General features: G+C 35.8%; 1 long non-coding RNA gene across 1 annotated transcript in view; it reads left to right on the top strand.

The window, feature by feature from the left end:
- The window catches only part of LOC123383893, a 107,716-nt gene extending 83,372 nt beyond the window's left edge, over positions 1 to 24,344 (top strand). Inside the window, exons 2-3 of the long non-coding RNA XR_006594248.1 lie at positions 19,779 to 19,866; positions 23,861 to 24,344. This is a non-coding gene — a long non-coding RNA (uncharacterized LOC123383893). The remainder of the gene's footprint in view (positions 1 to 19,778; positions 19,867 to 23,860) is intronic.
- The last annotated feature ends 1,583 nt before the right edge of the window (positions 24,345 to 25,927 follow it).

The raw sequence follows: 25,927 nt of genomic DNA, 5'->3' as shown, positions 1-25,927 counted from the left end.
ATTATGGAAAGAGCCTAAATGTCCATCAACTGACGAATGGATAAAGAAATTGTGATTTATATACACAATGGAATACTACGTGGCAATGAGAAAGAATGAAATATGGCCTTTTGTAGCAACATGGATGGAACTGGAGAGTGTTATCCTAAGTGAAATAAGTCATACAGAGAAGGACAGATTCCATATGTTTTCACTCTTATGTGGATCCTGAGAAACTTAACAGAAGACCATGGGGGAAGGGAAGAAAAAAAAGTGGTTAGAGAGGGAGGGAGCCAAAACATAAGAGACTCTTAAAAACTGAGAACAAACTGAGGGTTTATGGGGGGTGGGAGGGAGGAGTGGGTGGGTGATGGGTATTGAGGAGGACACTTGTTGGGATGAGCACTGGGTGTTGTATGGAAACCAGTTTGACGATAAATTTCATAATAGAAATAAATTAATTAATTTAAAAAATTGTGATCATATCCGAAAAAAAAAAAAAGACTTATGGTTACCAGAGATGGAGGATGGGAAGAGGAAATTGGATGAAGGTGGCCAAAAGGGACACACTTCCATTTGAAAGATAAATTAACCATACTATACAGTACACCTTAACCTTACAAAGTGATACATGTCAATCATTTCTCAATAAAACTGGAAAAAGTGCCTAATAAATATGTGTTAAATGACTAACCCCTCAGGCATGCATTGATATTATATTTTTTTAAGGTAACTGTGATGTTTCTTATCTTATTACAATCTACTGAATACAGTTGTCTTAATGCGATGGTTGGCCAGTAACTCTTTTTAAGTAACCATGCCTTGTTGAATGCCTCTGCTAAAGAGTTAATCCTTAGAACGTTGTCTCATTCCTCAGTATATCCCGTTTCTTTTCGTAAGTACTGGTAAATATTTTCAAAGAAATGAAGTAACCAAATATTATTATAATGTGTACATAAGGTTTTCTGATATTATTTTATAAAAGTAATGTATCATAAGGAAAATATCAAATCCAAATTGCTACTAGTAGTCAGTAATCCTGAGATAGAAATTTGTTGAGAGAGTCAATGGAATATTATTTTTGTCTTAATTAAAATTTTACACATGTTAAACATTCAAATAAAAAAGTCCTTAAGAAATCATTTTGTTCTATAGGACACCTACTGCCATCGTGCTATGTGATATCATGGTAGTATCACTGAAGCAAGACAGACATTTCTTAGACTGGCCAGTTACTTAAGTTGTAAAAATATTTGCTTTAGGAAGATTTTTTTCTCTTATGATTTCCATATAAGAGATAGAAAACAGTGAAAAGTTAGCAGTGGGAACTGAAGCTGAAATTTCATGATAGAAAAAGCTGGTATTGGGGAGGGAGAGTGGGGAGTGGTCATGGGCTATGTTCAAGTCAAGGCCTAAGATAATAAAAACTATGCAATACAGAAAAGATATATTGTTGGAAAATCAGTTTGGCAAGGTGTGTGTGTGGGGGGGGGGGGGGGGGGAGTGAGACCTGCCCAGAGTTGCTGAATCAGTTTAACAGTTCAGCTCTAGAATGAAGATCTACAAAGTCTTACTGCCCCAGTGCCCTGAATTGATTTAGAATGAACTCATAATAAACCTGAAAATTCTTACCTTCCTGGGTGTGTATACTCAAAATCACTTCCTCATAATTTAGAGAAACTTGACTGAATTTTCTTTCTTTAAACCATTATAAGCCTAAGTAGATCATTCATTGCTCCAATTTCTATATATTTTTTTCTGTCATTTCATCTTTTACTCAACAAATGTTTATTTAGCAACATGCATTGGGCACTGTTCTAGGTTTTAGGATAGGATATTGAACAAAAAGAGAAAAAAGTCCTTTATCCAAAATTTACATTTGAAAAAAGGAGAAACCATAAAGAGGATAAATAAGTTAAATATGCCTTATATGACAGAGATAATCCTAAGAAAAAAAAGTCAGAAAGGGAATAAGAAAGATGAAGGATTGAATTTCAGATAAGGTAGGCTTATCTAAAGGATAAGGGAATGGGGCGCCTGGGTGGCTCAGTGGGTTAAGCGGCCGACTTCAGCTCAGGTCATGATCTCGCGGTCCATGAGTTCGAGCCCCGGGTTGGGCTCTGTGCTGACAGCTCAGAGCCTGAAGCCTGTTTCAGATTCTGTGTCTCCCTCTCTCTGACCCTCCCCCATTCATGCTCTGTCTCTCTCTGTCTCAAAAATAAATAAATGTTAAAAAAAATTTAAAAAAAATTAAAGGATAAGGGAAGGCTACAGGGAGACAGGTTTGAGTATAACAAGACATTTAAGAAAAAAAAGAACACTACTATGCCCATACTTGGAAAATCATAGGCCAAGGGAAGAATAAACACAGAGGCCCGGTGTTAAGAAAGTGCCAGAGGTGTTCAGAGAATAGCAGAATAAGCAAAGGGAGCAATATAAGGATATGAGATCAGAGAGCCATGGGAAGGTAGAAGAGGAGACAAGAAGGTACAAATCAGGATGAGCCTTCCTATCATAACACAGATTTTGGCTTTTATTCTAAGTGAGATGAGTTTGCCATTGAACAGGTATATCAGGTTTTGAGCAGAAAAGTGGCCTGTTTTGACAAGTTTTAACCGAATCATTTAGGTTACTGTGTTGGTAACTACAGGTGCCTCATAGAAGAAGAAGTTAGATGAGTTAAAAGGCTATTGCTGTAACCAATATAGGAACTGAACAGTCACTTCAGACCAAGGTAATTGCCATGGTGTGTTGACGGGCTAACAAATTATGCATATGTCTTGAAAATAGCCCTGAAAGAATTTGCTTTCAGATGGATTTGGGGTGTGAGTAAAGGAAAGTAGTCAAGATTTGGGGTCCGCCATGAGAAGACTATAGGAGAATCTGATGGAGGATTAGGTAGGAGACAGGTATATCAGGAGCTCAGTGTTAAGCTTAAGACTTGTTAAGTTTGAGATGCTTATTGGACTTCTAAGTGGAAATGTCAAACAGGCCAGTGACAGAGATCTGAAGTTCTGGAGAGCTTTCTGGAATGGAGATACGTATATCGAATACACAGACAGTCAAAAAAGCAGATAGATAGACAGATGGACAGGTTACAAATCTATTAAACATGATAAGATCCCTCATTTGCAGTCCAGTGTTGAGAGGCCAGTGAGACGAGAAGGAAGCAAATGAGACATTTCTGTAAGAAAGGCGAAAAGAAAAACTAGTACATGGTGATAGCATGGAATCCCAGAGAAGAAAGAGTTTGTTTGAAACAAAAGTAATCCTCACCAGCAAATGATGCCAATAAATCACCTAAGACGGGGGGCAAATACAAGCAGGTAGATCAAACATGGTTGAAGAAACGTGAAATTCTCCCCTGAGAGTTTCTATTTGTTTTGTGCAGTGGAAAGCAAAGTCAGCAGCTGAGTGAGAAAACAGAAGGTGTTAGGCTTTCATTGTAAATCTCCAATTATAATGTCTTTCACTTAGCAGGCACTCAGTATTTGTTCACTTCGTAACTGACCACCCCCCCCCAAAAAAAAAAAGAGAGAGAGGGAGAGAGACAGCGTAGACACTCACTGAAGACCCTACTCTAGGGCCTACTCTGTCAAGTGACTTCCACTGTTCTTAGGATTCAGTTAGTGAAGTTAGCAATTAGTAGTGGATTCTCATTAGTAAAATTAAGCTAGTAATAGTTAGTGGAGGGAAACGAGGTCGTATTAATAGGATCTGCGGTAAAGAAATTTGGAAATGAATCTTAGGTATTTAGTGCCTTTTTCCAAATACAATTTATGTATCCATAAGTCTACATAATTTAAAATTTCACTTTGTTAAACTTCCAAATTTAACAGCTCTCAGGAGCTGAAGCAGTTAGCTCTAGGGTATCATTGTATCTACTCCTAAATTTTAGAAAGGATTAAATAAAATAATGTATGAGGGAGAGTTTAAATTTGTTAAAAAGCTATATAAAGGTCAAGCCTTATTATTTCGAAGTGTTTAGAGGAAGAAAAGCAAAAGATACAGTTCCTGCCTCATTTGTGTTGGAATGGACCATGTAGCCTCAAATAGAGAATGATTAACAAGTTAATTCACAGCTTAAATTTCCACTTCGGTGAGGCAGACAAAATGCCTTCTGACCATAAAAATGAACATTTTAACATTTTTTTCATTAAAGATCTAAAAAAGTTGGTCAGTTTAATCTCTTTCTGTTTGTAACTTGGCTGCTTAAATATACTTCTCTTTGTAGGTAGGACAAACTATAACACCTCTAAAAGATTCCTTTTAAGTTATGAGTCAGTTATTTTTAGAATATTGGAAGCGGTCAGTATTAAGACTGTTTTGCATTATGTTTAAAATATTATTTATTTGTTTGTTTGTTTATTTATCTGTTGAGAGAGCATAAGCAGGCAAGAGACAGAGAGGGAGACACAGAATCCGAAGCAAGCTCCAGGCTCCAAGCTGTCAGCACAGAGTCCAGCGCAGGCTCAAACTCCTGAGCCACGAGATCATGACCTGAGCAGAAGTAAGATGATCACCCAACTAAGCCACCCAGGTATCCCCAGAGTCTTTTTAATTTAGTGATAAGGAATATGGTGAAAAAGAACGAATTACTAACACTTCACAGTGACATCTTTTCACTTGGCACAATTTTGGTGAACTCCTGGCATTTTACTGTCAGCTTGTGGTTCATTTGTTAGTGGTTATTTAGTACATGTGGCTTTAGTTTCATAATTTCTAAATGTATTTACACTATTTTTGATGGGAGTATTTATTTCTAGTTTCACCTCTCTTAAGTTGCATCTTTAAAAAATTCCTATGAAGAGTATCTGATTTTGATGTATAGATTATTGCCAGAAGACATGGTGTCTGCTGTACCATAAACTTTTCCAGCAGGACTAAAGAGAATTTTAAGAATATCTCATTATTTTCCCTTTTTCCTCTTTTTACTCCTTTAAAAGAGATAAATGTACAGAAAAAGAAATTTAGAGGAACTCAGGGCCAAATTCACGCACAAATCATGACCAATATGCAAGTGACTTAGTGACAAAATACATTTTTTAAATTTTTTTAGTTGATTTATTTTTTAGAGACACAGACAGAGGGAGAGAGCGTATGTGTGTGCATGAGTAGAAAAGGTACAGAAGGACAGGGAGAATCTTAGGCAGGCTCCACGCTCAGCGCTAAGTCGGTGTGGAGCCCAATACAGGGCTGAATCGCACCACCCAGGGATCATGACCTGAGCCTAAATCAAGTGGGACGCTCAACCAGCTGAACCACCAATGTACCCCAGAATATGGCTTTTCTAAAACGAATTATTCACTTACTCTATTTTTAAGCCCAGTATATTTTTTTGAATTGTTACTCATTCCTCTGTCACCCACTTTTGTGACTGATGTTGGGGTTTATTTTTGTCTGCCAACATGCTTCCCTGTCAGGTTCAGAACCAGTGTGGTGATTTCTCAGTGTCTGCGGAGCTTTTCTACACGTAATGGTAACATAAAATGCATTGTACCTCTATCCACTTAAAAAAAAAACTGAACTCACAGAAAGAAACAAGAACCCAGTATTTTCTCAGAAATTAAAAAAAGAAAACGAAAAATTGTCAGCCCTTTCAGAAGTCAAAGATGCCCTTCAAAGTAGAGATTGATAGCAATCATTTTATAAAAACCAAATTTTTAAAGTTTAATTTACAGTCTTTTCAATAGGGTTTTTTTGTACTGACCTCAATATACCATTTTTATGACGTGGGGCATCATTTTCATTTTTATTCTACCACCTAAATTGGTTTAAAAGACAAACCTTAGCAGATATTACTAATTTAAACAAAATAACAACCTATCAGAGATTCTTAATCTTTTGTGTGTGTGTGTGTGTGTGTGCTATGAAGATTTTTGGTCGTCACTTAAAGACTAAGTTCTCAGAATGATGTTTTGAAATGCATGAAACAAAACATTTAGGATTATAAACAGAACCAATTATGTTGAAATGCTGTTACTTAATTGTTTTCTTAAAATTACATGACTTAACAACACATTAGGGGCCTGGGTGGCTCAGTCGGTTGAGTGTCCGACTTCAGCTCATGTCATGATGTCACAGTTTGTGGGTTCGAGCCCTGCATCAGGCTCTTTGTTGACTGCTTGCTCAGAGACTGGAGCCTGCTTCAGATCCTGTGTCTCTTTCTCTCTCTGCCCCTCCCCTGCTCACGCTTTGTCTCACTCTGTTTCTCAAAAAAGAAATAAATGTAAAAAAAAAAAAAAAACTGAAAAAAAAACCAACATATTAAATAATAAGATCCAGCAATATGTAAAATAACTTCCAAAGCAGTGATGAGGATAAACAGTAATTTGTGATATCACCAACTGTAATGTGATTTTAAAATAATTGATTCCTATTAATGATTAAATTATAGGTAGTACTACTGTTTCTGTTGCCTACCTTCATAATTGGAGGAAATGTTAAATTTCAGTAGAAGGCAAGCAGAAATAAAGATGCAATCATTCCCCATACAAGTTGATACAGCCCTTAAAATCTATTTATGGACCCTGAGGTTGGTAGATGTGAGCTTATGAACCACTGATGTAGAATTTTATTAAAAAGTGCCTTTCCTTATAATAGTTGCAATTTAGAGTATCTTACACTGAATCATTTAGTCATTTAGTGTACTTTTATAGTGGATGAAGCTTTGATTCCTTCCTTATTTTTTTCCTCTTCCCATCCCTTTAGCTAGTAATATGTTTGACTCAACTGGAAAATTGTCTGAATGCTTGTCATGTGGCCAGTTGGAAAGGGAGGAAAAATGTCTGGTTTTTTTTCCCACTTTATAAAGCCTGAAGAGCACATAATAGGTGAGGAAGCCATAGCTCAGGTTCCCTACTGTGTACCAGTTACATGTCTGCTTAACTTTACATTTTAGAAAGGTCTACAGTTTCTCCACACTAGATGTGCCATGAATTTTTGCTTTTTAAAAAAGGTCTCAGGACACCTGGGTGGCTCAGTCAGTTGAATGTCCAACTGGATATCTGCTCAGGTCATGATCTCTTAGTCTGAGGGATTGAGCCCCAGATGAGCTTGTTTGCAATTCTTTCTCTCCCTCTCCTTTTGACCCTCCCCTACTCGTGAATGCATATTCTCTCTCTCTCTCTCTCTCTCTCTCTCTCTCTCTCTCTCTCTCTCAAAAATAAATAAATCAACTTTTTTTTTGAAAAGGGCTTACTCCTTCCATGCAAATATGAATAAACGCCTTGTTAAAATAAGAGAAAAATAAGGCTCCCCATTTCATTTAGTTTGATGAGCTATTTTGAAGATAGTGTATAAGGAAGAAAACTAAGATGCTTAGAATTTAAACCATTTGGTTCTAAACCACAATTGTTATGCAGTTAAACTTCAATCTGATTTTCTGAAATTCAGTCTGGGGGATTTTATGCTTATATTATGTAAACGATTTTCTAAAATATTTCCCCTAATTATAAACATTTCAGTGAAATTGTGTATTTTCCTCCTTCTCCAAAAAGTGATCACTACATGCCATCTATATGGTATCAAAAGCCTAGGTTATCATGATTTCCATTTGTCTCTAATGAACAAAATTATAATGATTAGCCAAAATGAATCCACAAGAGATTCTATTCTATTTCTTAATTATATATAACTTATCTACTCCGTTTCTAGGAGAATTATAGAGATGTACTTTTTGTCTGTACCAGAGTAGTCCCAGATAAGAAAACTTGTCTTCTACAGACCTGAAATGTGTTCTCTCATTTGGATATCATACAATTAATAGTACAGCCTGTTGGAACTGAAAACATAATATGAAAAATAACATAGAAAAGTAAAATAAAATGTGATAGCAAAAAAGGTAAAGACTAAATTCAGAAGTTCAAGAGATTGACTCTAATACCTAACAGTACAGTGATCCAAGGTTTGAAACAGGACATGATGCTTATGCATGGAATTGAGACCTCCATATGAAAATAGATTCAACAAGTAGTTTTTGGAAACCTATACTTAAGACAGAGTATCAGATCGTTGGTGATATAAAAAAGGAATGTGAAATGATGCCCGCCTTTGAAAAGCTTGAGAGCATTTATTGACTCATTTACTCAGCAATAATTGTGGCAGACCTACTGTGTGACTCTTCTTAATGCTGACAGTACAGAGACTGAGTAAAATAAGCAATACCCCTTCAGAGCCTACATTCTAGTAACACAGACAAACAATAAACAGGCAATAAACATAATATTAGCTCATGGTAAGAGCTATGAACAGCAAAATAAGTAAAGCAGGATATGGGATAAAAAGTAAAGCACAATGCTATTTTCAATAACGTTGCCAATAAAGGCCTCTGGGAGAATGGTTATTGTGTAGAGACTTGAATGAGAAAAGCCATGGGAATATCTGGGAGAAACAAGTTCACAGATGCCTTAAAATCTATCCATAGATTTAAGGCCAAAGGAACAGCAGGTCAAAAGCCCTGAAATATCAATGTGCTTAGTATGTCACCAAATAGTCAGAAGGCCATTTTGGCTTGATTTGAGTGAGACAGCAGAAATAGGTGAAATGAGGCAAGGACTTGAGGAGTTTGCTGAGGACTTTGGGTTTTATTCTAGGTGTGATGGACACAATTAGAGGTTTCTTCTGAGCAGGGAGTCCTTTTGGTCATTCTTTCATAAATATATGCATGAGGCACCATATTTGGTAAAACAAATAAGACATAAATCCTTCCCATGAATTAAGGGGACATGAGAAGGTAGACAAACACACCGAGCAAGTGAATGCTATGGAGTATTCTGGTGCCATACTGGAAATATACACCAGCTACAGGCTCCAAACCAGGCACAAGAGAAAAATTTGAACAAGGAGGAAGGTCAGGATGACAACTGAGGGTGATCGTCCAATAGGACATGTTGGAAGGAGAAAATGCTCACACTAATTAATAGGTGGGAGGAAGACAAGAATCCAGAAGAAAGATGAAGAGTGTGGGTGCAGAGAAAGGAGAAGAGGCCAGGGCACCATGCCATGGGAACGGTACTTTTAGGAAGAATTGTCCAAGTGCTTGAATCAGAGCCCAAATAAAATGACAGTTGAAATAAATGAGAGGCACTTTGCACTTAGGGTCATTTATTCATCCATTCTTTCAATCTTTTAAGTATTACTTACATACCAGACACTAAACTAGTCACCAGGGACACTGTGAGTAAAAAATTTGAAGTTGTAATTCCCTCATGACATTTACAGAATAGTGAAGAAAACAATTTAATAAAGACCAAAAAATTACACAGGCTTTTTAAAAATTAATATCTATAGAAGAATAGGGCATGGTACTACGACATAATGTGGACATTGATCTCACGTGGGAGGTCAAGGAAGCATTTTCTGAGAAAACAAAGATTTAGTTCGTTTAGGTCATCATTGGGACTGAAGAAAAGTAAAGATTTCCCAGTGGTTTTTAAGGGAGCCTTTACTTTGTGCTGGAAATTATGAGCATAGTGATTATTGGCTGGTCTAAAGGTAATGAGTTATCTTGATTGATTGTTCACAGGCAGTCACAGATCTAATTCCTTGTTCTACTCTTTCCCTTACCTTCTCACCACTGCACTTGAATACTTAAAAAAAAAAAGCATTAGTTAATGTATATATCATTCAGTTCATGAAAAATTGTGGGGTTTTTTTTGAATTTTCAATCTGTATGATATTTAAAAAATAATTTAATTTCACCTAACCTTAAATCACAATGAGAGGCAGGAGCTTAGGTTAATTGAGATAGAGAAAGTAGTCTTGGTAATCTGATTACTAAAATCATATTATAGGATAACACAGCCCACACAAAGAAATATAAGGGTATTTCAGTTACTGAGAGAATAGATGAAATTCTAGAATGTATAACAATTGCAAAATTAGAAAAGCTTCACAAAGGAACAGTCACATTACCATCAGGGTTCTCACTTGGGAGACACAGAAATGTGCTCACTTCCCCTCCCCCACTGCCCATGGAATCTTTGGGAATCTACTCATCACTTTCAGTAGCAGCTTCCTTTTCTGTAAATAAGTTAACATCTATGTGCACAGGTCTTTTGAAAATGAAATGGGATGATGAATGTGCCTTGCTTGGATCAGGACAGTGTAATAGGTGATCAGTAAATGGTAGCTATATTAACAGTGTTGACTGATGGTGATGGCGATCATTATGACAGTAACAACAGCAGGATGTGGATACATTTATTCACTGTGCTGGGTTATGGGGAGCTAAAAGACATACTCCCGACGTCGAAGGGTTTATCAACTACATGATCTAGGATATATGTTAAAATAGTAACACAAATTGCATTATGCTTTAAAAAAAATGAGGACTGAAAATCAGGATCAGGGAAGATGAAAGGAGGGCCTTATTGCTCAAAAGCTGGGAATTCAAGGAAAGATTGAGAGTGTCATAGATTTTAACCTCTTTCTCATAGGCTGTATTCATTTCCTAGGGTTTCTATAACAAATTATTACAGGTGGAGTGACTTAAAACAGTGGGAATGTGTTGTCTCATAGTTCTCGGTGCTAGAAGTCTAAAATCAAGGGTGTGGGCACTGAAATGGGAGAATCAAGGCCATATTTCCTCTAAAACACATAGAGGAATCCTTCCTTGCTTCTTCCCAACTTCTGATAGTTTGCCAGGTATCTTGGGACTTCCTCTGTTGTCAGTGCATCACTCCAGTCTCACCTTCCATCTTCGCCTGGCCCTCTCCTCATGTGTGTGTGTCTCTGTGTCTTCCTATGGCTATCTTCTTTTAAGACCACAAATCGTACTAGATTAGGCGCTTACCCTACTATAGTATAACCTGATCTTCACTCAACAGACTTTGCAATCCCCATTTGCAATAAGGTCACATTCTGAGGTACTGAAGATTAGTACTTCAAAATATATGGTGGGGGGACACACAGTTTGGCCCATAAGATATCAACTCTTTTGATCTAAGGATTATTTTTCCTCATGGAACCACATGTTCAATTTTATCACAAAAATCAAAGGAATGGCCAGGACTTTTTTTTTCTTTTTTTTTTTTTTCGCTAAAGATAACTGCAACCCAGCTTAAAAAGAAAAATTTTTGCAGGGAAGCTCACAAAATTAAAAAGAGTTGCTGAACCAAAGGGCAGCTCTGAGACTCTCTGTCTCTGCCTCTCACCTTTGCTTCTCTCTGGGTTCCTGCTATGTCCTCTCAGGCTATCCTTCCCTCAGCAGCTATGGTTACCAGAAGCTCTAGAATCACAGTCTTGAGTGAAGAATTAGAGAACCATCCACCCTTCTTCAGCAAAAGAAAAAAAAGGCCTACAGAAGGACTTTAAGTGACGCTGTTTGGGGCCTGGACAAGTGATTATGGCTGTTAAAAGGTGCTATGATCATGGCCCAGCCTTATGATAAGGTCAGCCCTTTTGTCCAATGCAATCGGATTTGTTTCCAGAACAAGAGTTTTTTTTTTTTTTTTTTTTTTTTTTTTTTTTTCTGGGGAGACATACTAGTTTTCTAGCACTACCATAACAAAATACCATAGGCTTAAACAACGCACGTTTATTTTCTTGTGGGCCTGCAAGCCAGAAATCCAAGGTCAAGGTGCCATCAGGATTGGTTTCTTGTGAGGTCTTGTTACTTGTCTTGTGGGTAGCTTACTGTTCATTCTTTTTCTCCATTCACTGGCATCTCTGTCCACATCTCGCAATTCTTGTGAAGACATCAGTCATACTAGAGTAGGGGCCACCCATATGTCCTCAATTTACTTTAGTCGCCTCTTTAAATAAAGGCCCTGTCTCCAAATACGTTTATATTCTGAGGTCCTGGGGGTTAGAACTTCAACAGAGGACTTGGGGGGAACATTCAGCACATAAGAGTAGACGAAGTTTGATAAGGGCCAACAAGCATTTGCCTGCTAATTACCATCCCCTGTGTGTTGGTGCTCTGCTAAGCTGACTATATCATAGAATCTTCCCAAGAATCCTAAAAGATTGACACAATCATTATTTGAAATTTTACAAGTGAAATTAAAGCTTCAGGAAAGCTAATATTTTGTCTGAAGTAATACAAGAAAGCTGAGATTCAAATCTAAGTTTACCTGGTTCCAAATTCCATATGCTCAACAAGGACATTAGAGTTACAGAATTTGTTTTGAGTTTTTAACTTTGAGGTTTTGTATTTGTTTTATTTTTTTACAAAAAAATGGGGAGTGATGGTGAAACAGAACAAATTTTTAAAAGAACACATTTAAGTCCTGAGTATTTTGCATTTCAGACTTTTGGGGGCCTTAAAGAAACTTAAGAATCTTCAAATTGTCTCTTTACTATATTGGTTCATAGCTGCAAATGAGACAGATTAATTTAGGGGAAAGCTGATAAAATTATTTCTTAAGAAAACATCAAAAGTTTAAAGAACACATTCAACTGATGCTGTGGAGAAGACTGATTTTAACTGTTAGCTTCTCTTAGCCTACACATTGTTACTTGGAGAACTGTGAAAGTGGCAAGATGTACTCCTTATCTTACGGCCAGTGAATAACTAAAGATCATTTTAGTTCAGTGGCATCAGTAAAATGGCCTTACACTTCAAAGGCCAAAACACAGCACATTATATTTCAGTCAATGTTGATACTTGTAATTCCCAAGCAGAACTACAGGAAACCTTTTTGAAAAAGTAATTTTAGAATCCCATCACGAAAATAAACTATACATTAATAATATACAATAATAAAAAACACATAAATTATTGCTTCTTTGTAGTGCACCTGCACTAATCTTTCAGGAGGCAGAGAGAAGTTTGTGGCTGGCTATTATACCAAGCTGCTTCTTTATAGAGAATAAAGGGGAGAAAGAGGGCCACATTCACTTATTTTCTTGTTGATGATGTATGCTCCAGATCAATAACTGAAACCTCACATAACGCAAAAATACAAAGCAATTTTATTTCATAATAGGTTGTGGAAAGTGACCACACTTTGCATTTCCTGACTTTGTGGTAGTTTGGGGCTTTCAGTGGCTCTATCAATATAAAGAAAATGGGAGTCTAGTGATCTTCACCTTCATAGTACTGCAAAAATACATGAAAAAACTACAATCATGAAGTAGCAGACAAATCTATACAGTAGTTCAAGTTCTAGTCCAAACTCCATCTCCACATATGCTTTCACCTTATTTCAAAGTACTTAAAACTTTTAAATGTTATATAGGCCAAACAAACTATTAGCGCCTGAAACCTGTTCTCTAAGAATTAATGATGCCACACTGTTTTGAGCAGAGGGACTGTTCTTTTGAATTCTGTTTGTTAAACTACCTTGTCTGTCATTTCACTGAAGGTCATCATTTAACATTATTAAACAAGCTTTACTTATTGAGGACAGTGAAATTCAGAGCTAATAACTGGATCACATTTTCAGCTCAACCTTTTGAAAGAATGGGATTGACCTAGTCAAAGTATGTCTCATCCTTTTTTTTCAGCCTTAAAATTGACAAATAAAATGGTTGTTTTATTTAAAGTGTATAGCGTGATGATTTGACATACATACACATTGTGAAAGGATTCCCACCATCGAGTTAGTTAACACATCCATCACCTCATATACTTACCTATATTTTCCTTTGAGAGAAATTTAAGGTTCTACTTTATTAGCCAATTTCACTTACACAGTACAGTGTTGGTAACTATAGTCACCATGTTATACATTAGATGCTTAGATCGTATTCATCTTACAATGGAAAGTTGGCATCCTTTTATGAGTCTCTCCCTATTTCTCCCAGTCTCCAACCCCTGGTAACCACCATTCTACTCTGTGTTTCCATGAGTTTGACGGCAACGACGATGACGGCGACTACTTCTTTGTCATCATCTTCTTCTTCTTTTCTTTTTAGATCCCACAAAGAAGTGATACCATGCACTACTTATTTTTCTCTCTCTGGCCACTTAGCATAAAGCCATCCAATTGGATCCATGTTGTCCACAATGGCAGGATTTCTGTCTTTTTTTTAAGTCTTAATAATATTCTTGTGTGTGTGTGTGTAGAGATTCTTCAAGATGATGATTTCATTTCTTTTGGATATATAGCCAGAAGTGGAATTGCTGGATTACATGGTAGTTCTATTTTTAGTTCTTGAGGAAACTCCCTACTGTTTTTCATAATGGCTGCAGAAGTTTACATTTCCAATAGTGTACTAGTATTCCGTTTTTTCCACATCCTCACTAGCAATTTGTTTTCTCTTGGTGTTTTTTAACAACAGCCTAACAGGTGTGAGGTAATATCTCATTGTGGTTTTGATTTACATTTCCCTGGTGATTAGTGAGGTTGAGCACATGTTCAGGTAACTTGGCTATTTGGATGTCTTTTGGGAAAAATACATGTTCAGGTCCTTTGCCCATTTTTAATTGGATTGTTTGGATTTTCTTTTGGTTTGTTTTGTTGCCATTGAGTTGTAGGAGTTCACTATATTTTAGGTATTAACTCCTTATCAGATTTGTGGTTTGCAGATATTTCCTTCCATTCTGTAGTGTTCCTTGTCATTGTCTTCGTGGTTTGTTTCCTTTGCTGTGCAGAAAGTTTTCAATTTGATGAAGTCCCACCTTTTGGTCACCTTTGCTCTTTGTGTCAAAAACAAAAAATCATTGTGAAGACCAATGTCAAGGAGCTTACCCACTGTTTTCTTCTAAGAATTTTATGGTTTTAGGTCTTATGTTCTAGCCTTTAATCAAACACCATGAGTTGGTTTTTGTGTATAGTGTAAAGTTGGGGGTCCACTTTTACTCTTTTGCAAGTGGCTGTTTTTTTTGGCATCATTTACTGAAAAGCCAATCCTTTTCCCATTGTATACTCTTGGCTTCTTTGTTGATAACTAAAATTAAAGGCATGGATGTATTCTGGATTCTGTATTATGTTCCATTGATCTTTGTGTCTGTTTTTGTAAAACTATCCAATTTTCATCACTGTATGTTCAAATATACTTTGAAATCAGGAAATGTGATGCCTCTAACTTTGTTCTTCTCAATATTGCTTGGGTATCCCAGATCTTTGGTGGTTCCATACAAAGTCTGATCATTCTTAATATTCTAACAGTCCAAGATTCTAATTAAGCCAAAAGAAGTGGCAGCCAGGATGTCATTCATTCATATGTGTGTGTGTGTGTGTGTGTGTGTGTGTGTGCATTTGGTGTTGGAAAATTAGAAAGTTGCTAGTAAAATAGTAAGACCCTTAAAACTTAAGATTAAAGTGTTAACATGTAGATATTTATTACACACCAAAATAAGGTAACTAGTATTTGATTTTTATTTTACTGACATAATATCTAAGATGGCAGAAGAAATTCTGGACTCTGCCTACAATATAAAAATAATAGAAGGGAATGAAATGCCAGCACACTGCATAGAACTACACAAAGTATAACATTTTAAGGGCCTTGAAGTGATTATACTTGATAATCCTTATGTCTGGCTGCTTACTAGTAACATAACCTTGTAGGCAAAAAAAAAAAAAAAAAAGGAAGAAATTTCTCCTTTGGGATTCTTTTATTTGGTCTCTGGCTAAAACATTTTCTAGCTCTATGTGGCCACAAAAGTTCTAGTTACATTGTTATCCTGACTTGAAAGCAGCATTTAGCATTGCTACTAATATGAAAAAATGGAAAAGATTTGGATCATCAATGATCAAACTTGGCTAGTGGCAAAAACTTTGAGGTCTACGTAATGAAGGTGATACATACTTATTTTATTTTCTGGTGCTACATGGTAGTATAGTGACACATGCATTTAAAGTATACCTCAAGTAAATCTTAGAATCTACTGAAATTTAATATGGCCCTAGGTGAACTTTATATACGACCTTTGGTCTATACCATGCACATGCATAAGCAATAAAAGAGCTTATTTCAGTCTGTTTTAATCCTGTTTCATGATTTCATCTCAGAAAGGTTTAAACCATATTTAAATGCCTGATGTTCATAACCCTATATTATTTTGATTAATATGTTGGCAGTTTTACAAAATGTTTGTTTTTAATTACCAAAGGAACAAATCCATATTAAAAATTAAATGGTTGCATTTTTTTTAAAACTCTGGATCCTTATTAAGCTAGAGTTAGCCATAAAAAATGTTTTTGGCTCTCCTACAACAGAAAAAAGATTTATCTAAGCTACACTATTAAAAAATCCATTTAGGCTGTCAACAAGTATGTCAGATATCAACCAAAGATGATTTAGAGATTCAGAGCCATAAAAGGAAAATATTCCTTGGACTCTTGCAGAATCCACATGATTTCAAAGAATCACAGGAGAGTGACAGGCTGGCACAGGGTCCAGAGAAGGATGGACAGCTGCCTCGGGTGGTGAAGTCTGAGGGCTGGTTGAGTCTTGCTGCATGTGCCTGTTTCCCTGCCCAGCCTGGCTATGACCTCCATTTTCCTCAGTTCCGTTTGCTATGTGTGCACATTCCTGTTCAGGTTCTATGCCAGTTCACCTTTGCAATTATGGTTTTATTAGTCTCATTTTAAGTATATTTTGTATTGTAATTCCATTTCTCTTTCCCCCCAAGGCCATTTTCCTTCTATCGAATACATAGGCATTAATCATTTGCCACAATTTCTAGGGATAATAAGTGATAAGAATTTGATTCTTGTCCTTAGGGAGCTCACAACCCAGCAATCATACAGCAAAACTGTTAAGGAAAAGTTAGAGCACAAATAAATTTTGCAATGTCATATTTCAGCTTTTTTATTCCTAAATTCCTCTAAATGAATTCCTTAATACTCACAGTTCCCTCCCCGCCCCCACCCACCCACAAGACAAAATCATTAGTCACCATTCATCATTAGCCTGCCTTTATTTTTAAGCTATTGCCATATCCGTTAAATAAAGGACTATATGATAACACACACGGGTGCCTTATCTTAGAAATTATTTTCTTTGACATCCTAGTGAGGTCAATACTGCTTACTCCATTTTTGATAAGACTCCAATATCTTTTAAAAGAATCAAACATATGTTTTGGCAGTAATTCCACACCCAAACAAGAATGAGCTAACCTCAAAAGCCTTGAATTATATGTATGTGGGAAAGCATTGCAAATATAGTGTTGACAATTGAATTGCCTTTGTGTAATTGAAATATTTACTTAATAATGGTGCCCCAGTACTTTCTTACCTGATAGAACACAAAAACTACAATATGCCTAGTATACAGAATTATACGGCAGAGTACCTTTTCTACTGCATGACTAAATATCTCTTCCTATAGCAGCCAGGGTCATGGCAATAGTATCTTCTTGTCAAAAGAAGCACTTCCATTCACAGTGAAGTGCTCCAGCAATGAGATGTACTCTATATATCTTGTCACCTTCAGCCTTTTGTACCAGGGGTGGTTGGAGAGTCAAGTCAAGCCAATTCACATACTTTATCCTGAGAATGTGCAATTTTGGACCCTGACATATGGAAAAGGGAAGTATAGAGATTTGCCTGTCAGTGGCAATACTTTGCCAAGCAGCCCCTAGCTGGCTGCTGTAGAGGCCACTGGAAGAATCCTTGATTACAAAGCTTTTTAAATACCAATTGTTTACTTCTTCCAGGAAGTCAAAATAGATGATATTATCATGCTAATACATTGTTATCTCTGAGTTTGTGAGAAGTAATTGCTTTGAGACTATAATAAAATAGTAGACATTTAGAACTGAAATCGATCTTAGTTATTTAATTCAAATCGTTAAAGATGAGAAAACTAAAGCATAGAGAAAATACTTTGCCCAAATTTATGAAATTTATATTTTAAGTTAGCATTTTCTCAGTACAGTGTTATGACATGAAAGCTGATATATTTCATCTTTTAAAGAATATTATCCACAAATTGACTTAATTTGTTATTTGAATTGAAAAGTTGACCTCCAATGACATAATAAAATATTACTTCTTTGATTTTGGTTGCTAGAAATCGCATTTGAAAAATGACATTTGGTCAGATGTTTGAATTTTCAGTGATACAGACTTTGTTAAAAATTTGCCACATTGAAAAAAATTTGCTACATTGTTTTTGAGGTTCATTAGGCATAGCTCCTTATACCTGATCCTGACCAAATGGCCAAGAGTGTCAGTGAAAAATGGCAAAGGATATGACTGTGCTATTATTTTTATGAGGATAAAGGCAAAATATGTTTCATTATTGAGTTGATTGTCTCTGACAAGAGGAAGTGTCCCCAGTAAGAAGTCCGAGGAGCAAGGGTGAGGTTTACAGCAAAGGAGCTTACTTGGATTAATCTGTATTTCCTTATCTAAATTTTGCAACACATGCACCAAATACCAAATACATATTACTAAATCTTAAAGGAAATAAAGTTCATCAAGTGTGTGAAAAAGCTAAGGAAATTGTAGGAAAATGACAATGATAATAAGAGGGGATATGTACTATTAAATGTTAAAATAATTGATAAACCTACTCTAATTAAAATAGCATATTCCAATATGACAAATAACAAGGTAGAATTCAGAAATAAATCCAGGCACAGATGAACATTTAATACATTATTTTCAAATAAGCAAATTAAAACTGAAACCATTTACTAAACCTTGTTGGAACAATTAGCTATCAGATTGTAGGAAAATAACACATACCTTTAAATGAATTCCAGGTAGATTGAAAACATAAGAGGCACCAACAAAGAAGTGATATAAGTACTAGAAGAAAATATATACCACTGTATTAACATAGGTGTGTGAAACACCTTACTTTGATTGGCATAAAACTCAAACATTATAAAATGAAAGACTGACAGATTTAATGATAAAAATTATGATAAAGTACACCATGAATATATACATTATATATGTATATTATATATCATATGTATATATATATGTTATATAATATATATATATTAGAGAAAGAGAGGGCATGAGCAGGGGAGAGGAGCAGAGAGGGACAGAGCAAGAGAGAGAATCTTAAGAAAGCTCCATGTTCAGTATGGAGCCCAACATGGGGCTCGATCCCAGGAGTTGGGATCATGAATTGAAGTGAAATTTAGACTCAGTGGCTCTAATGACTGAGCCACCGAGATATCCCACCAGGAATACATTTAGTAAAAAGCAGTCAAAAACTAAAGCATGTAGATAAAATAATAAAGATGTAAGCAGCACTTTCTGAAAGAAAAACATAGGTACAGTAGAGGCTGAACCAAGATCAACAAGTTTATCTTTAAAAAAACTGAAGAAATGTACATTCCTCCAATAAGATTGATGAAAGAAAAAAAAAAGACAATTTGGAAACAGTACATAGTCAGGGATAGAATAAAGGATAAAATTAGTAAACAAGCATAAGGAAATACTTTATTAATTAAAAGTATACATTAAATAGAAAATTCCTAGAAAAAGAAATCTTAGCAAAATTGACTTCCAACACATGAAACAGAACCCTGAATACTTATATACCACTAATTAAAAATCAATCATTAATTAAAATTTTCTTACAAAGGAAACACCAGTCCCAACCAGATTTTAGGCAAATTCTACCAAATATCTCTGAAACACATAATTCATAACATTAGTAGACTCACCCAAATAAAGACTAATTATGCTAAGACTGGGTGTCAGAAGGTAATTATAAACAAACAAACAAACAAAAACTACCATACATATACAATTTAATATCCCAAACAAAACATTTGGAAAGTAAATGCAAAAGTCTACAAATAAAATAATCGATAATTAGGAAGTTAGGTTACCCCAGGGATCAAAGAGCATCAGCCCTAAAATAATTTCAGATTTTGTTTACACATTAATAGATGAAAGAGAAATTAAAAGAAATCGTCGCACTCTCACTAGGTGCAAAAATAAAAGCTGCTGGAACATTCAAAAACCATGATAAGAACTCTTAGTGAACTTGGAATAGAAGAGAACTCACCTATGAAAGGTATGTTTGAAAAACATGGTAATCATCTGATTCGATACTAAAAAGTTAGGAACTGGACTAGAGAAGCTACATTCCGACAGTCTGTTGGAGACTGTTCATACAGACTCAGCCCATTATGCATACCTTTTCCTGACTCCAAAATAGTGTTGATAGCTTGAAATTAGCCATGGTAGAACTGCTTGCATTATAGAAATTGGCAAATACTACACATCAAGGGTGGGGGCAGTGACGGGAGGCAGAGTAGGAGGGAGATGTGTTGTTGGAACACCATTGAAGACAGGGCCGAGTTAGATCAATTAAAGAAGAAAGAGAAAGAAATGAGATAGCATTTGGGAGGTAAGCAATAATACAGTCATTACTTAAAATGTTATGATTGCCAACATAGAAAACACAACCAATACATGGACCATCTATTTTAATTAAAAATAGCACTTAGCTTTTTTTAAAACATGAGTAATCACTGAAAAGAAATGAACTACAGCTACAAGTACCAACGTGCATTAAACTTTAGAAATACATCATTGACTGAAAACAAGACACAGAAGAATACAAACAATATAATTCCACATTTATAGAGTTCAAAAACAAGCAAAATTCAGCACCTTATTGCCTAGGAATACATACATATGTGGTAAAACTATATTTTATAAAAAACAAGGAATGAAAAAAATCAAGATAATGATTATCTTTTGGGAGTCGAAGCAGGTTAAGAGGTTGTGATTAGGAAATAGCACACAGAGCTCTTTCATAAGAAAAATGAATGGAAAAACTAGGCAGGTGGAAAAATTTGCAAGAAATATAACAGATCTACTGTTAAGACATAAATATAAATGTAGATACAAAATTTGCCAAATCAATAGATATAAAATCAATACAAAAAAATTAAAAAATGGGCAAAGGTTATGTAACAATGGTTACTCAAACTAAAAATTAAATACCAATTGAACTTTTTTTTGCCCCATCAGAGTTAGAAAATTGAAAAATATTTTGACATGGATTATTGGAGAAAAAATATTCTCAAGAACTCTTGGTCAAATTATAAACTGACAGTCTTTCTTGGCAGGTATATTTTTCTCTTACACAACAAGTCTACTTACAGAATTATGTTCTGTGGCCAAAATAGTGTAAGTTTGTGCCTGTGTGTGTGTGTGTGTGTGTGTGTGCATGCGAGCACGCACGTGCGCGTACCATCGATTGTAACGGAAACAAAACATAACAGAAAAAGTATCCTGAAAGCCTATTAATAAAGAAATTATTAAACAAAATAGAGGCACATTCTGCATACTATTAAAAATGAGCTAGAACTACTTATGTTGATCTGAAACAATGTCAGTGATACAGAGTATGAAAATCAAAATACAGGGTGTGATGCCACTTAATGGGTTGAGTAAAAGACCAGAGTGTTGGGAGTTGGTTCTGGTAGATATGAAATAGTTACAGTGATTGTCGCAGAGGCTTGGGGGTAGAGGAAGAGTTAGGGAATTTTCACTTCTTACTTGATGTATTGCCCCTGAATTGGTTATCATTATGGAAAGTTGTTCACTGGTAATAAAATATATGAACATGGACTAACAAAAATAACAACTAGTGTTTACTTCTCAGATAAGTGAGGGGGTGCTTGTTGATTCTGAGGACTATGAAGTACTTGCATCATGGCTTAAGTGTTGAAAAAGATATGTGCATTAGGGGCTAGAGTTATTGAAATATTATCATCTTAATTTCCAATACTTTTTCTGTTTTGTGAATATAAATGAAATGCTAAGCATTTTGGTTATTAGTAACTGAAGATAACAGCAACCAGGAAGGACACTCCATTTAAAGAATCTTAAAAAAAATAAAAAACTATTTTGATTTTCAAAACTTCTAAAGATGTAGAAAAAGAAATGAGAAATAATTACTTATATTTCTATACATATATTAGGAAATACAAGTGACTATATGTGTCTATATCACTTTATATATATATATATATTTATAATGCATTATATAAATTAAATATATGTACATAAAATTTATTTCATTATATATATTTCATTATATAAATATACATTTCATTATATATATATATGTGTGTGTGTGTGTGTGTGTGTGTGTATCCAAATTAGAGGTTCATTTAAAAAGTTCATCAAAAAAAGAGCACTGCATAGGTTGGTGATTTTGTCACAAAAGATTGGCATAATAAGAATCTAGGAGAATTTGGAAAGAAGAATGTAAATTCTCTAGACAGATTGTCCAGTTTGGAGAATACAGGACAATGTTTCTAATGGTTGTATGACGACATACACCTGCATAACTAGAAATTCCTCAAGTAAATAAGTGCCAATTCTGACAGCCAGGGGATTTTCACATAGGAAAATCTAGGCAGGCAGACATGCATGCATGCATGCATGCTGTTGTCCTCTCCAGCAAAGCTGGAGAAATGCATGGGACTAAGCCAAGGATGCTTCCTGAGCCCCAGCAATTCCCTTCTCCTGGCTTAACCCGCCTCAGTAAAGTGGCATGCCCACAGCAAGTGATACTCGATGCAAAGTCTGACTGTGGAAGGAATGCCGTTCAGACTTTGCTGTTCATAACGTTTCCTGTTTATACTAAATTCAGTGCTTTGGATTGACCTCATTCACTTGTAACCTTCATGATTCCATTTGAAAATGCTTTCTTGTAATTAATCTTTTATTGACAGTTTGTTTTTATTCTTTCTGTGGTCTTCCATCTACTAAATTTATAATACAAAAGTCTTGTTACTATGTGAGTAGGGAGAGATTCATAAAAATGTGGATATCTCTCTATCAATAACATTCACCATTATCACACCGGAGCCAGTCCCAGGTAAAAGCTAAATACAGAAGTAGGAGACACAAGAGTCTCCAGGAAATTGTCTCCCTTGCTTATTGGGCCTAGAGTGTGTCTTTATCCTGCCACTAATGTACAATTGGATTAGGTAATGCAACCTTCTCCTGGTTGTTGAGTCATATTTCTCTCTGAAGAGCCCGAATATAAACTCAGTTAAAAATGCAGGAGGTTGGAAGGTAACCATAGATTTTAAACCCACAGCTGTAGTAATTTATCCTCCCAGGAAAGATATACTAGTTAGGATGCTATTATAAATGGACAACTCTGAGGGGAGGCAGCCATTTGAATCTGAATAACTCTGAAACCAAGTAATAACTTCACAAATAGGAATTTCAGATGGGAAAGATTTATGTATCAGGGAGGAATAAGGTGAAATAGATATTCTGAACAGAGCACAAAATCTTACATGCAGAGATAAATGCTGAGCTGACACATTACATTAAATCAGTGATTCTGTTGTTGTTTTCCCTTTCTTTGATAATCCTTTTTTTGGCATCGCTTTTTCCCCCTCCCCTTGGAGTTTCACTGGCACCCAAGGGTCTGTTCCTCTTCTCTTTAGCTCTTCTCCCTGTTCGTATATGTATGCTACTGAGGGGAGTCATTTGTTCACAGGCCACTTCCAACCATAGCTTCTAGTCCCAAGCTCTCCGTTACATTCCCTATGCTTTTCAAAGACAATAAGGATCCCGTATTGAAGACACACTGAAAGTCCTTCTATACACAAACTGCTCCTACATCCTAAAACAAACAGTGCTGAACATATACCTAAAGGCTTTCCGTGATGGAACGTTTCACAATTTGTTAAGAGTTCTTCCTTGTATTGGGCAGAAGTTAGCTGGAACTTCTTCGCACATATTTTATTGGACCTGTGGGGTCCGTGAGAAAGAAAGGTAACATCCCCTCCACATGACAATATTTATAATTTCCAAAAATAATTACTATAGTTCCTTTACTATACTGCACGCTAATCCTGTGTAAATTTTTTAACCATCCTTCATGTGATATGGTTTGGGGTAAATACAGTAAATTACAAAAATGTGGTTACAGAGTGTTCCCATCGCTATATGCACATGCTTCTACAGCTTGTCACAACAAGAGGGTGATGTAGTTTCTACACTACTTTAAATCTGGGTTTGTCTTTCAGCCTGCTCTGACCAAGAACATATAAGAGAAGTTATGTTATAAGAGTTTTGAGTATAACCCTCAAGAGGCCCTGTTTCTCACTTTCCGGAATCTGACACACCCACGTGAAGTGGGCTGAAGAAGCCTGGGCTTGCTTCCCTGAGGATGAGAATGGCTCAGTGGTCAACCACCACCCATTCTCAGACACACAAAGGAGGTGTCCCTTTGGCTGACAACAGTTGCGTGAATTACACCAGAGAAGAATTGTCCAGCTGAGCCCAGCTCAAGTTGCTGACCTCTAGACTCACGAGCAAATGAAATGATTGTTGTTTGAAACCACAGTTTTGGTGTGGTTTGTTACCCAGCAGTAAATAATTGATCCAGTAAATTGTCCATTACCCATTTCATTACTCCATCCCTTAGAGTATCTATCCCTTCACAAGTATGACACCGAATACAGAATGCAGTATTTCCATCTCTAATTTGACTCAATTAGAATGGATCAAAGTTAGCCTTTCCTACATTATTCAGAGCTCATTTCTAAAATTATTTTTAATGTTTATTATTTATTTTTGAGAGAGACAGACAGAGCATGAGCAGGGGAGGGGCAGAGAGAGGGAGACACAGAACCCGAAGCAGGCTCCAAGCTCTGAGCTGTCAGTACAGATCCCAATACCGGGCTCGAATTCATGAACTGTGAGATCGTGACCTGAGCTGAAGTCGGACACTCAACCAATTGAGCCACCCAGGTGCCCCATCATATATTTCATTTCTGTTGCCAAACTATCAAAATTGCTCTAAGTTCTATAGCATCACATTTCCGTTCTCTATTACAACATTCTTTATGTATAAAAATAATATAGAAAATATTAAAGTATACTTAAGATGCTTCATGGATTTCTTCACAAATATTAATAATTTCTCAAAAAGTTTCTTTCCTTGCTTCTTTGCTAATTTACTCCCTTTTTTCTCACCTCTTTCTGAAAAATCCAACAGTTGGATGTGGATCATTTAGCATTAATCCTCTAAGTTATTTTTTCTTTACTTTTCACTTCTTTGTTTCTTTGTTCTAATTTATGTGATTTTCTCTTTTTAGCTTCCTATCCTTGATTTATATTCACTGTCATATTTTGTATTGAAATATAGTTGACAATATATTGAAATATTGTGTTAGTTTCAGGTGAATACCATAATGATTCCACAAGTCTATATGCTGTGCTCACCATGATAAGTGCAGTGTCCTTCTGTCACCATACAACATTATTACAATATTATTGACTATATTCCTTGCGCTATGCTTTTCATCTCTCTCACTTGTTTTTTTAACTGGAAGTTGATACCTCTTAATCCCTGTCACCTATTTCACCCATACCCCCCACCCCCTCTCCTCTGACAACAACCAGTTCTCTGCATTTAGGATTCTGTTTCTATTTGTTCATTTGTTTTAATTTTTTAGACTCCATGTAAGTGAAATGTTACAGTATTGGTCTTTCTCAGTCTGGCTTATTCCACTCAGTAAATACCCTCTAGGTGCATCCATGTCGTCACAAATGTCACGATCTCATTCTTTTCTATGGCTGGGTAATACTCTGTTGTATTTATTTATTTGTTTGCTTGTTTGTTTGCTTGCCTGCTTGTTTGTTTATATGTCATATCTTCTTTGTCCCTCTATCTATCAATGTATTGATAGACAGTGAGGTTCTTCTCTATCTTGGTTATTGTAAATAATGCTGCAGTTAACATACAGGGTGTATATCTTTTTGAAGTACTCTTTCTGTATTCACTGACATATTTTTAATTTTGAGAGATTTCTCTTTATTCTGTCATTATCCCTTTATATTAGCATTCAGCTCCCATTTTTGAGGTGTAATAAATACACCTGTCTTTCTGATGATATTAAACGTAAGTTTAAACGTAAGTTTCCTCTTATTTCTTGTGTTGGGACTATTTCCTCTCGGTTTCTGTTTTGATTCTGTGTTTTTAATTTTTTAAATTTGGTGTCTTTTTCTCTTATGTCAGAGACTTTCTTACAGTGTCATTAGCCGACACATCACATCTAATCATAAGATGCTGAAAAGCCAGTAGGGGC

Source organism: Felis catus, chromosome A2 (genome assembly GCF_018350175.1).
Source record: "Felis catus isolate Fca126 chromosome A2, F.catus_Fca126_mat1.0, whole genome shotgun sequence".
Lineage (NCBI taxonomy): Eukaryota > Metazoa > Chordata > Mammalia > Carnivora > Felidae > Felis > Felis catus.
The sequence above is the reverse complement of the archived record's forward strand: the minus strand, read 5'-3'. Positions and strand labels throughout refer to the sequence as shown.